Source organism: Vulpes vulpes, chromosome 1 (genome assembly GCF_048418805.1).
Source record: "Vulpes vulpes isolate BD-2025 chromosome 1, VulVul3, whole genome shotgun sequence".
In the NCBI taxonomy this organism is placed as follows: domain Eukaryota; kingdom Metazoa; phylum Chordata; class Mammalia; order Carnivora; family Canidae; genus Vulpes; species Vulpes vulpes.
The window spans coordinates 80,494,739-80,506,770 of NC_132780.1; the positions used below are offsets into that span (position 1 = coordinate 80,494,739).

The 12,032-nt window shown below is 42.6% G+C and overlaps 1 protein-coding gene across 5 annotated transcripts in view; it reads right to left on the bottom strand.

Moving 5' to 3' along the window:
• Positions 1 to 12,032, bottom strand: part of PLEKHG1 (pleckstrin homology and RhoGEF domain containing G1) — a 225,168-nt gene that overhangs the window by 104,702 nt on the left and 108,434 nt on the right. The window contains exon 1 of one of the 5 annotated variants that reach the window (XM_072767946.1): positions 2,583 to 2,834. The exons of the other annotated variants lie outside the window; for them this stretch is intronic. The gene's annotated coding sequence lies outside the window, so the exon portion shown is untranslated. Of the gene's footprint in view, positions 1 to 2,582; positions 2,835 to 12,032 lie in introns of those variants that run through there. 5 annotated transcript variants of the gene reach the window in all.

Genomic DNA, 12,032 nt, shown 5'->3' on the forward strand with positions numbered 1-12,032 from the left:
CCCATGGGTCGGTCATTTGTCAGTTCACCCCTGTTTCCTGTTTTAGTAAAATCATCAACTTAAGTAAGGAAACACCTTTCCAGTTACTCAGAAGTAGCTGGAATCATTCTCCATCACACCTGCAAACATGGATGGTTCATAGGATTTTGAAGCTAGTCTTTTAAAAATCTAACTTAAAAAAAATCTAGCTTTTTCAGAGCAGGGAACACACACACTCTTTTTGCCTTTATATTTATCCAAGTGCCACGTACCTGCTAAATGAACTAACAAATGAACAGAGCATAGGGCCCCCAGAGGGACAATACAAAGATCTAAGGGCAGAGAGGAAGAGAAAAGGGAAGGGAAAGGAACATTTCTTGAGCAACATTCAAGGTTCTTTCACACCTGAGAGCCCAGGAGCCTTCTGTACCTTGGTGTTCTTTTTTTTTTTAAGATTTTATTTATTTATTCATGAGAGACAGAGACACAGGCAGAGGGAGAAGCAGGCTCCATGCAGGGAGCCTGATGTGGGACTCGATCCTGGGACTCTGGGATCATGCCCTGGGTGAAAGGCAGGCACTAAACCACTGAGCCACCCAGGGATCCCAACCTTGGTGTTTTCTTAAGGCCTCTCTTTGTTCTACCTTTTTCTGTAATGGGTTGGCTTTCTAGTCTTCCCCATCTGTAATCCCACACATCAATCACCCCAATTCTTGCAGGTGCCCTGCTGGACTTTTGGAGCCAAATAAATCCCAAGAGATGCAAAAGGCATCAACATCAGCATCCTTGCTGTTGCTTCCTGTATAATTTATTTGCCACTATTGACAGCAGGTGAAAAGACTGTTTTTGCTCTGCAAAATCTTGTAAATGATAGTGAGATTGGCTGTAGATAAACTGCACATTTGTGCCTTGTTAGGTGAAAAGATACTCTTATTGGAAAGCAGCTCTTGTCAATTTACTTGCAGCACTACTTACACAATCAGGCAGTATAGGAAAGATTCCCAGCCCGTCCCCCCCCCCCCCCACCAGGGGTGGGGCCCCAGGGGTGAAACAGCAGCACCCACAGGACATGTCTACAGCCAGGTCTACAGCCAGCAGGCACCAACTGGCTGGCAAGCCAAGTGCAGTCCACCCCTCTGGCCTAATTGGAGGAGGACCAGAAAGCCCCACTATTTAAAAACATCCTTTCCCAGCAATTTGCCGGAGGGCCAGCACTTCACTCTGAGAAACCAGCTCTTTCTGGTTGAAGGTAAAAGTCGCCAGTTACTACTCTCATCTCCCCTGGGAAGGGTTACGCAGTCATTGCCACAGTAGTGTGAGTTAGCCTGTGTGTCCACATCCTTCCAAGGAATGCTACAGGCCTTTTAGGAAGGAGGCCAGAATGGGATCCTCTGGGAGGGCTGGGGAGGCTGACTGGGGGAAGCACAGAGAGCACATAGTTCTAGGGACTTCCTAAGATCCGACCTAATGGACATCCTCTGCTGACTTTGCAGCCAGGCAACAGCGCCAAGAAGCTGGGCAACAAAGGGTAAAAGAATGTCCTGGAGAAAGGAAGAAGGACAAAGGCACACATACTGTTTTTTGAATTCAGGGCAAGATTTTGCTTTATGTAATCAATACTGGATAAAGCAGATTTAGAAAATAATCTCATATTTTCAGATACAAAGGCCCTGAAACCTACAAGGGGCACTTCAAAACACAACGAACATTTTACACCCGGAGTGTAGTAATTGAAATGCTGGAGCGGGGGCCTGGTTATCTTGTGATTTGAGATATTGCCATTGCAACACATTTCCCAAAACGAATGGTAAAGCCAACTGTTTTCTAAAGCACAGGTCATTGATGAAGCAGTCTTAATAGTTTTAGTCTATTAGTCTTAATATTTTTAGTCTATTAGAACTCTTTGCTTTCAAAGAAAAAGGCACAAGATTATCTTTTTCTAAGTGCATACCACAAAATATGCCAAACAATATGACAAACAAAATATGACAAAAAAAAAATAAGCCAGTCGCTTGCCACACCGCCCCACGGATGTCCCTCAGAAGGACATACTGACTTTCCTCCTGATAGTGAGATGTAATGTGCTATCACCCTTCTGCATCACCAGTGTTCATTAAAAATCTATATACACTCTTCTAGACAGCCTACTCTAAACCCAGAAAATGAACCTAACCATAAATTCTGTCTTGCTATTGTCATACAAACCAAGCTACATATTTTGTTAAACAAAAAAGCTAATCTTTTTTTTAAAGATGACTCTCAAGGTGAAATAATCTGAATGGTAAGTGAGTTTGTCTTTGCAAATTTAAAAAGTGTTTACTCTCAACAGAAGATACGGATCTAAGGCAGACGAAGGCACTCATGTACAGGAGAAATTAAATGGAAATAGTATTTTTTGGTTAGTCTTGAAGCATTGAATCTAAGAATAGAAACCAAACTATAAATAATAAATGGTTTCCAGCACTCAAATCATCCAACTGAAAACATAATTCCTCACCCCCTACTGCACTAAAATGTCAGTAAAGAGTCATGGTCATAAGAATTTTAGAAAACAAACACACAAAGCCCATTATTCACAACACTTTCTGACAGCCAACCCTTACCTTACAATCAAGTCATGCTTTAACTTCTTGATCATATGTCAGTTCGCCACGAACGCGAGCTGAGACCCCCTCGAATGGCAAATATTCTTGGACTTGAAAATTCTGCTGTTTCAGGAGTTCCTCCATGGCCTCATTCCTCTCACTGTATGACAATCATTAGCTCTGTTTTTCACTCTGTGCTTTTATCAGGATATTTTGGTCTTTATTGTCCAGAGAGGATGAAATCAAGTCTTAGCTATTTCTGAACTGAACAATTTTTAGATATCGAGGAAGCAATATGTTACAAATAGTCTCTTGCTTTCAATCCTAGATCAGTCCCATCTTTAAGGACACCATGGGAGGACTCGCTGTGCTAAGCACAATGAACTAATTATCCCTCTAAGAATGCAGTATGTTTCCAGACACATTTTTCTCCAGGAGATAACACACATCTAATCCATTCATAACGAAAGGCATTCAACATGCTCTATACTTCTGAAAACACTCTTTAAAAAAATCGACTTGAATTTTAGAAAGGGCTTGGATACTTTATTGATAATCTGCAGTACAATTTTCCAAAATAATAATTAAATTAAGAATCGATTCTTGTTTCAGAGTAACAACCATGGAGGCTCATAACCTTTATGTGAGCTTGCAAAACCATTTCCCATGCTGGCAGAGGAGAGAGACAAAGCCTCATGGCCAGCCTTCCCCCACAACTCCACGGTGATAGAGTGATAGGGAAGGACGTGGCCAGGTCGACATCACCAGCTGCACCCCTATCTTGTAGACTCGGGGATGCAAGGTGGGTTCAGAGAGTTGATTATCAAAAGCAGCAGAGGTGAGGACTAGGCTTGTGGGGTGCTCCAAGCTGCATGGAGCAGAATGAATCTGTTCTGAACTGATTCTCAGTCTTCCCCATGGTTACTGCCATCCTTTGGAGTCACCATCATCCATCTCCTTCCCCAATCCCAAGGCTACCTTCAATATCGTAGTGGCTGACAGCTTAACCTCTGAAAGCAAATTCATTTTTTACAGGGGAGGCTACCTAATTCTTGGAACTGAAGAGGGGTCTGTTGGGTTATTCACGGGGCCTCCTGCATCAAGTCACGAGGCCAATCCCATTCATGCGGACACTTATAGAAGGCCAAGGATAGATCCCACTCCAGGAAAGCAGAACTTATTTTTCTCTAAAGGAGTTGAGATGATTTATTACTTTCCGGGATTTTCCTTTTTAAACTAAAGAAGGCAAAGAGAGCTGCCGAGCGAGATGTATATGACTACAATGGTCTCAAACACTTATCAGTTCTTTGCTTTTTAGAGCTTTGGCACATACACATACTGACCCTTCTTCTCCCTTTACATTTTTTCTCCCTTCATATCAAAGCACTCACCCCCCTAACTGGGGACCCAGTGAATGCCAGGTTCTGTGCTGGGTTCAATGAATGGACCCTGGCTCTGCCTTCTAGACGTTCCTGTCTAGAGAGACTGGACAAACATCAGAGTTAGTGACAAGTGTGGCCAGTGTTATGAGTCAGATGTAACAAGAACCATATACATATGGATTGGCTCTATTTTCCTAAACTGTCTTTCCTCCTATTTTCAAGCTGCCCTTCAAGTCATATTAAAAGTGGATAGTAACTTTATGTTGACAGTGAAATCAAGCTGCCTTCTCTAAATTTCCCTTCCAGTCTTAGAGAGGGAGCTCCATTAGACTCATCTTTCATCTTATATTTAATTACTTGGTAACCAAGCTGAGAGCCAAATTTGCTGGAAGTTTTTGTGAGTCTAAACACTTGCCTACTTCCCAGTTCCCACAGAGATACATGAAGTAACTTGTTTATGTTAGGAGAACAAAGGAAGGGAAACAGAGCTCTCTGTTAGGCTACAGGTTTAATCTTAATTAGGCCAAGAAACAAGTGTAACCCAGTTTACTTTGGTTTATTCAAATAGAAATTTTCAAATACTATACAAGTACATGAAAGAAAAAGAAGGGGAAAAAAACAAAATATACCAGCAGTTGAGAGGTGCGATTATGGGAGAGACCCCCCTCTCATTCTGCACTGTGATCTAGTCTCTACAATCTCTTTCATGAATATGTAGTATTTGTGTAATCAAAGTAGAGGAGGCACCTGGGTGGCTCAGTTGGTTAAGTGTCTGCCTTTGGCTCAGGTCGTGATCCCGGGGTCCTGGGATCGAGCCCTGCATTGGGCTCCCCTTCTGCCCCTCCCCTCTCTTGTGCACTCTTACTCTCAAATAAATAAATACAATTTTTAAAAAAGAATAAAATTAATTTCTGTGATAGTCCGTCCCTTGTGGTGATCCGTCCCTCCCCCCCCCATCTTTTTCTGCCTTGCTCTGCCCACGCCTGCTGGTGGGCTTTCTACTGGGTTTGGCTATTGGGAAGCCCCAATATTATGAGGTAGGAGAGGGAAAGGGGACACTTCTTCCTACTCCCTGGTTGATTAGGGGCCTGGTGTTTATCAGTGGCTGCATCAGAAGCAGCCCCACCTCCATGGTTCCAGTTCTCATTGGGTCTCCTTGTCCGTTGGGGGTCCCTGTGGGTCATCCCCAAGAACAGTGGTTAGGGCTGCCTGCTGTTGCTGCAGTCTTTGGGTGGGTCACACTCCTTGCTGGCTCCCTTAGCCACACCACCTCTAATGAAGTAACCCCTTCATTAAATTCTCCATTTGAGCCAGCTGAGCTAATTCAGTTTCGTTTTTAGGTACCTGGCTGATATACAAACTTCAGAGTCTCTGGTCGGAAAAGCTGATAGCAGTTTCACTTCACAAGCTTAGTCAGAATGCTGACCAGAGCTTTTTCCTGGGGGCATACTGCCAAATTTTAGCCCTTTTTTAGTTTATGGCCTGCTTGATTCATGTCAATGAAAGAGATACTTAATTAGAACATATTCTAGGCCAGAAAAATGTTTTTGAATTTGGTATCTATTGATATAATTCATTTCCTCAACAATATTTATTGAGTAGCTATTATGTGCGAGGCACTCTTAAGCACAAAAGATATACCAATGAACAATTAATAAATCCTACCTTTGAGGCACCTGGGTGGCTCAGTGGTTGAGCATCTGCCTTTGACTCAGGGCATGATCCTAGGGTCCTGGGATAGTGTCCCACATGGGTCTTCCAACAGGGAGTCTGCTTCTCCCTCTGCCTATGTCTCTAACTCTCTCTCTGTGTCTCTCATGAATAAATAAATAAAATATTTTACAAAAATTCCTGCCATTATGGAGTTTATTTTTGAGTGGGAGATATATGGATTTTAATCCTAGGACAACAGTGTATCAGTATTGGAAAGATACTTTGAGTTTTTCTAATCTAATCCCTTATCTGACGTTCAAATTACCACCGAACAGTTCACCAGATACGCCGGTCTCTGCTTGCGTCCTGTTAGTTACCAGCCGTTTGATCCCTGCTCAATTAGTCCTACACACTTTGGGCAGTCCTAATCTTTAGAGTGTTTTCCCATATTTAGCTGAATTTCTTCAAGGACCACTTCAGGAAAACATAAGACAAATCACACTTCACCTCCATTTAAGTTCATTAATTATTTGAGAGGCCATCAGGTCTCCCATACATATTTGCCTCATTCCAATATTTATTGTCTACCCTAAGTGATTCCTGGAGGCAGGGTTCAGTGGGGTGGGGAGTGGGCAGTTGCCTCTTATGCCGTGGGGAGTGTGCTTAAAAATGGCAATCCCCTGTGACCACCTTCTCTGTGTGTCTCAAGATCTTGCTTTCCTATGGCTTCCACCAAAGTATTTTCAGAATTTTAATCTTTATGCCAATTTACTACTATTAAAAATGTTGTAAAGATACCATTCCTCTGGAAAGTAAATGTTCTCCTTGCTCCTCTTAAGTCATACTTTTAGGTGCAGCAACACCCTGTCCCCAAAAGGCATAGAGTGTGGTCAGGAAAACAGACACTAGACCATCACACAAAGAAGTGATGAATTCTATGTGAGATGTATACTATGCAAGGAAGGCATGGCCTGCTATGGAAACATGTAAAGGAGGCATCAGGCCTGGTTTGGGGTGGTCAGGGAAGCTTCTGTGGAAGGGATGTGTGAACTGGCTGGCATCTGAAGGCTGAGAAGATGCTAACCTGGGGAAGCCAAAAGAGAGAAGAGACTGTCCACATGGTTTTAGGTCCTCTAAGTGCAGACTGCTAGTATACCTGGCATTTCACCAGCAGTGACCACTGAGCCTAGATTTTTTCCCTGGATAATCTTGTTTGCAAATATACTGTTGCATTAAATAACTATGTTTAACGTAACAATGACTCCATATTAAAGTATCTTCTAGTTTCTTTCTCTACTCTGGGGTGATGCCTCCTCCATTCTGAATGTATCAGCCACCCTCTTCTTGGGTTTTCTTCTGCCCCCTCCAGACACTAGGCAGAGCTGCTTAGACAATAACCAGGACTCTGTTCTTGCCCAATCACTTGGACAGCGGGGGTGGAGGGGGAAATAAGGTATGGTTACAATGTATCACAATGTAAATTTCCTCACCCAGCATTTTCATCAAAGTATAATCAGATTCAAATGAACATCAGAGGAGCCCTAAAACAAGAAGGGTCACAAAATAACAGACTGGGGGAGTGGGTCACCCCACTAAGTTTGTCTTACTAGTTCCAGGGGACTTGAGGATTGACCATATGCATTTGAGTCTTAAGTACTTCCCATGACCTGTTGGTCCCCTTTCCTAGGAGATCCAAGGCCAAAGACAACTTCGCACTACTAGTATGGCTCCAAGCATGACATCTACTTAAGAGTCTACATATATTAGGATAGAACACAATGGCAGACTCCAATGAATGAAGCTGCTTTAGAGTACCGGGGAGTTAGATTTTTATAATGACCACTAGTTATCTTCCTAGTGATGTAATAATGAAAGCCATTCCCCAAACAGAAGTTACTTTGTTCAATCTAAACCATCATTTACTGCTCATGAAATGACATGTGGAAAGGACACAAGATACAGAGTTGAGGTGTGTGGAATCTTAGCTCTACTGACAATTGTGTCATCTTGGGCAAGTCACTAATCTTTCTAGGTTCCAAATTCCTTCTGGACTAGTAAAATGAGAACTCAGGAGTCTAGGACATTTAAGAATGCTTTTAGAATCTATAAACCTAAAATTCCACAGTTAGTGGTGATATGTTGACATGATGACCCACTTCTTAACTCCTTAGACCTCCTCTCTTGAGGCTCTTATATAACTTGAGGATCTTAAATGTGGTCTGACTAGTGCAGTCAGATAATTATGACTTGATGCAAAAACCAGGAGCATGAGGCATTTGTGCAGGGAAGCTACTTTACCTATAATCCCTTATGTGGTGTCTACCTTAACTCAACTATTATCAACAGAAAGATTCCCCACAAAAATTTTTAACATCATCATCTGACAGTAGACCAATGTCTAGCATCACGATCATGCTTTTAACTTATTCACTGACATTATCTCCACTTTCTGCAAAATTGCATTCTGGAAACCAGGTTAGGATGGAGATTATCAAATAGCTCAATTTACCTTAGAAGTATATAATTTAGGCTTGTATTCCAACCAAGTACCAGCCCAAATATTCTCCTGGAACAGTGGTAACATAAAAGTCAATATAACTGTACTACTGCAAAAATTATGCTCTTATAATACACCAATAGTGAAAAGTTATGGCTAGTTCTAAATTATCCTAGGAGCTCATATACTTTATATACATGTAATTATGGTGATTAGAACAAATTCACTGTAATAGGTGTCCTGGTTGAGGCTCCATGGAAATTGGGTGGAGAGAGGGGGACAGAGTGGGAAGAGAGGAGGAGAGAGAAAGAGTGGGAGGAAGGGAGAGGACAGGCAACTTAGCTGTGAGATTCTTCTGCTGAAGGGAAGAAAATGTAAGAGGAAGGGAGGCTTTTCCCCATAAAGAGAGGTGAGCACCAGCAGCTTTAAGACCGGGGATGGGTGGCCAAGCAGGTGAGCAGAAGGAAAGGGAGTGAGGTCTTGTCCCGGTGCCAGGGGGAAGGGACACAGAACTGGTAAAGTTCAGTCTTTTAATGTGACTGAATCCATACCCATAGGGCTGGGAGACCTGCGGTGGGCTGAAGGCTCCCTCCGAAGTTAGGATCTGAGCCTGAGCAGGAATAGTGTCACCTGAAGACTTTCTTTAAATTCCTTTGAACTGATGAACCAAATTTTGAACGTCAGGATACTTCCCATTAATGTCCAGACTTTTGAGGCACCTGGGTGGCTCAGTGGTTGAGCACCTGCCTTTGGCTAAGAGTGTGATCCTGGGGTCCTGGGATCAAATCCTGCATCAGGCTCCCCACAGGGAGCCTGCTTCCCCCTCTGCTTAGGTCTCTGTCTCTTTGTCTCTCGTGAATAAATAAATAAAATCTTTTAAAAATTAAAAAAAAATCCAGACTTTTTTGTTTGTTTGGGGAGGAAAGTACCAAATGAAGGGACAATTAACATGAGTTACCACTGGTCAAACATTTGTGCTTAGCAGCAATGATGGGGGGGCAGGTTGGGGTGCCGCACTTGCTTTCTTTACTCTGGCCATGCACTTTCCCTGTCTGTCCCTCCCATCCCTGCCACCCTCTTCAGGATTATACCCATCCCCTCACTCCCTTCCATGACCTGCCTGGCCTTGGAGCCTGGAGCCATTTGACTCTGGGTTACATGTAGGGACACATTTGACACTACACAGTACACTAGGTGAGAGTCCTAGGATGATCAGATGACTGGAAATAATCTGGTGAGAACAATTTCTTTCTCTGCAGTTTGTAAGTCATATAAAAATGAAACAAAGAATTTAAAATATCACCTGTTTGTTATTCTAGAAATACTGGGGGTGGGGTGGGGGTGGGGAGTGCTATAAGACCAAAAACCACCATGGGAAAATTTAGTGAAAGGAGTGAGGGATGTTTACAGTGGAGGGTGGGCAAAATGTCCACTGCATGTCAGGAAATTTGAATTGTCTCTACCACTTAACCTTATCAGCTTTTGTTTTTGTTTTTCCACTCTCTATCTGTTAATCAAAATTGCTATCTTCCCACGTCTTTGAGCAGCCTACGACAGATTGATAAAGTTTAAAATTCGTTCAGGGTCTTAATGAAAGAATTATAGCAGAAGAAACAATTTAATTGGTAAATCTGCCAAACCAAATACCCAAATAACTGGTATTGGAGTTTTGACATTTAAAAACCCCAGGTCAGGGATGACTGAGTGGCTCAGTGGTTGAGTGTCTGCCTTTGACTCAGGTCGTGATCCCAGGGTCCTGGGATCGAGTCCCGCATCGGGCTCCCCACAAGGAGTCTGCTCCTCTCTCTGCCTGTGTCTCTGTCTCTCTCTGTGTCTCTTGTGAATAAATAAGTACAATATTTAAAAAAAAAATAACATAAAAACCCGGGGACAGTAAGACAAAAAACCACAGTCCCAGAAGAATGACACATTGAGTCATCTGGCAACACGTGGGGGTCCCTACCATGGACAGACCCTTATACAACTATGGAAGTGGGGATTTGTTGGTAGATACTTTTCTGAACAAGCCAAGATCAGCTATAAATGTCAAAATTAACATATCAGATCCTCATCTCCTAAAACATTACTTTTGTTGTAACTTTAGAAAAAAAATAATAGGGCAGAAGTTAAGACTTAGAAGTGGAGATTCTAGTCCCATAAAAATAAATGAAGACCGTAAGATTGGGTTTACTGGCAAGAAAATACAAGGAATAAACAGTCTCCCTAACTTGGAAGAGCATTTGTGCATTTTGACACAGAGCATTTAAGAAGACACCCAGAGGCATTAGTTAATCATCAGCATTTTTCCTAGAAAGGGGAAAAAACCCCATCCTGCACCCCATACCAGTGTTTATTTCTTTCTGAACCCTGGAGATAAAAATTTTAATACACAGAGGCTTCAATGAGGATTTACGTGCATACCCCAGTCTTTCTGAAGAAGAAATGTCTCTGATATGTGATCTCTTCCCTCAGGAGTACCAGGAGGAGGGAATTGGTGAGGGGGGATAGGCAAACAAAACCAACTACTTTCCCCTAATCCTACTGTGGCAGAAAAGCAGAAAGCTAAAAGCTTCCCTGAGGGAAAAAGCTACTCCAGACTGAGATGGATCAAGCAAGTTTAACAAACTTCAGACTGCTTAACTTGCTTACATTTCTCTTGACGGTTTTTGAAATGTGTTTATGAGGCCACGTGTTTTCAGCACACCTCCTAGCTGGCTCCCTGGGGTTCAGGCTCAGGTGGGGCTAGACATTCCCCGGTGAAGGACAGACACAGGGAGGCCTGAAAACCCCCAATCCAGGCCAATTGAGGATGGGTTGGTACTCGTGTCTTTTTTCTGGGCTGCTTCTCTGGGAACCCTGTGACAAGAAAATGTTAGAGAGCAGGGATTCTCTCTCTTCTGTGTCAATAAATACCATTCCATGGTTTTATTTAAAAAACAAACCAACAAACCAACAAAGTTCTTCCAAAGGTGAGCTAAATTTATATTCATTTCATGAATTTATAATTCATGAAAATGAGTGCCCTAATGCCCTACCTTCCAGATACACTCTGCATTTCATTCTTTTGTAGACATTTAGAGATTTTAATCTATTTAGATACTTTAATACATCAGTGACCATAATGGTGTTGTACACCAAATACTTGACAAATGAAGTTGGTGACTGTTAGTACAAACTCTAACCCAATATTTTTTCAGGAGTGGTGCAGTACCTCCTAAGTCACTGATAAGGACTGAGTTGTGCACTCCCTATCCCCAAATTCATATGGTGAAGCCCAACATAATTGTATTTGGGGATAGGGCCTTGAAAGAGGTAATTAAGGTTAAATGACGTCATAAGGTGGGGCACTAATCTGATAGGACTGGACTCTTTTTAAGAAGGAGAAAAGACCATAGAGATCTTTTTCTCTCTTTGCTCCCACCCAAAGCAAAGCCATGTGAGGACACAGAGAGAAGGCAGTCATCTACAAACCAAGAAGAAAGGCCTCACCAGAAACTGCCCTGCTGACACCCTCATCTTGGACTTCCAGCCAGTAGAACTGGGAGAAAAGAAATGTCTCTTATCTAAGGGACCCATGCTGGGGTATCCTGTATGTGAGTCAAGGCAGATTAATACAATCACCATCAGCTTGTATTTTCAATAAGCCACCAGATTGTTGGGCCCCTGACACGAAATAGGGATCTTTAGGGATGGGATCCTGGAATGGCCATTGGTCACGAACTTTCTGGGTGGTATTTCCCATGGTGAAGGTTGAGAATCATTATTTCAGGAAGGAGCTCAAGGCTGCCACTAGCTCCCAAGGCCCCCCTTCAGCCTCCTCTATTCCACCACCCAGAGATGGATTCATTCCACCACCCCAAAGAGGAAAAGTTTATGGGGTCAATGATCAAATAGGCTTCTCAAGCACTTAAAATTAGGTTCTCCAAAAGGGGGGTA